We start from the raw sequence: 1,968 nt of genomic DNA, 5'->3' as shown, positions 1-1,968 counted from the left end.
GTGTGTGTGTGTGTGTGTGAGACATTGTGATTTATGATATTATGATATGAGTTAAAAATTAAGATTGCAGGCAGAAATGACAAAACATTTTGCCACTTATTTATTGACAACTTAATATTTAACCCAACAGAGCTGAAAAAAAAACCTGTGGCTATAAAATGTTAATTGAACATTTTACCATTGAACTATTTTTCTATTTCTTATGTACATCATTTATACGGTTCATTGGAATAACAAAAGCCAACTGTCAGTCACATCAACTGTGCAGGTCTATTGATAAAAAAAAGAAAAGAAACTCCCATTATTTCTGTCAAAACATAAACTGTCAGTTTCGGTGTCAAGCAATGCCAGTAAGAATCGTCCCAGTTCCTGACTGTGACTGCGCCTGGAGGCAACAACGATTGTTTCTGTCCCACAGTTAACAGTGTGCTGTCGTTAATCTGCTGAAGTGGAGTAATACACATGGAGGTTAATATGCAAACAGCCTCTTACACTTGCAAATCAGGTCAACAGCGGACAATCACAAGCTTTTGCTCATTGTGCAGTTCACACTTTGATTTTACTTTCTAAGGGTTTGATATACACCTGGGTCGTCCAAAGCATTTCCAGATACACGTCTTTCTATTGTGTGCTGTCAGTGTCATTATGGACATAATGACTTTAGAGTGACCGTCAACAACCACACATGATCAAAGTCGTGCACAGCTATTGTACATGCAGCTTTTGAGATGAAACAAATGAAGGATACAGTTCACAGTGTGGGGACGATGAGTTGATTAGCATTTCAAACAGGCTGTCTCGGGTTTCATTGTGTCACTGACGACCCTAAGACATCCAGGACATTATCAGGCTCTCCACAGCTCGGATGGGTTAGTGTTGTCTTTTCTGTTGTAAAATGGGAAAACCGGTGTGTGACGTGTGCTGTTTTGGTGTGCTTTCACCAAGTTCACAATCATACGTGTGTTTCAAAGTGAATTTCCCCATTGTGGGGTGAATAAAGTATTATCTAATCTAATATTGTGACACTGATTAGCTAATTAAGTTTATTGTTCCAAACGGATTGGCAATGCAGGCACACAAAAGGAAAATACACATAAATGTGACTGACAGTACAATATAGGGAAAAGGAAGCAACAGACAGATGCAAACAGATACACATACACACACACACACACAAACACACACACACACACACACACAGTACTATGCAGCACCAGCCTGAAGTGTGTATACAAGTTCTTATAAGCATAGGTGTAATGAGAGAATAATACAGCCATAAGGCTGATGAAAGTACTATTATATTCAGCCGCAAAGCTGAAGTTGGCAGAAATGAGTGTATGCACCACTGTTTAAGTCATACAGGTGTGTTACAGAATGACAAATGATCTTTTAATTGTAAGACTGGTGACTCACACGGTTGCTGCAACCGCTACTAGTCAATGATGAGATTTACTGTTGCAAATTGAAGCCCTAAATTATGTTCTTATTCTGAAAGACACAAAGCATTGTATTCATATAACACATCCAAAAGAGTTGTTATAACAGTTATATAAATGATAATGCAATTTCTTCATATTTGCTTATTACTTACATTACTTGTACATACAGTATAACTCAGTGCTGTTGTTTATTGGGAAATCCTCAAGTCCGGTATATTGTAAGTACAGGGTTTTCTCTATGATGATAAACTGACGTAATCTAAAGAAAGTCTGAGTGATGGTTTACTCACTAAAATTGTCACACTGTTCTCTTTTCAGGACACATCTCCTAAAGATCACCGGTAAATGACTGTATTATCTTGCAAGACTAGAGAAGGTAGGATTAATCTGCGTCAGATCTTCACACATTCCTTCGGATTTGAATTAAAAGAGTTGACTGCTACCTGTCGTGAGGAGTGACACCACAAGGCATCAGGATCAAGTGTGAGATACACATTGGTTGTGGATTAAATAACTGTTTAACAGTGTT

The sequence above is a fragment of the Etheostoma spectabile genome, chromosome 18, assembly GCF_008692095.1.
Source record: "Etheostoma spectabile isolate EspeVRDwgs_2016 chromosome 18, UIUC_Espe_1.0, whole genome shotgun sequence".
In the NCBI taxonomy this organism is placed as follows: Eukaryota; Metazoa; Chordata; class Actinopteri; order Perciformes; family Percidae; genus Etheostoma; species Etheostoma spectabile.
Note: the sequence above shows the minus strand (reverse complement) of the source record.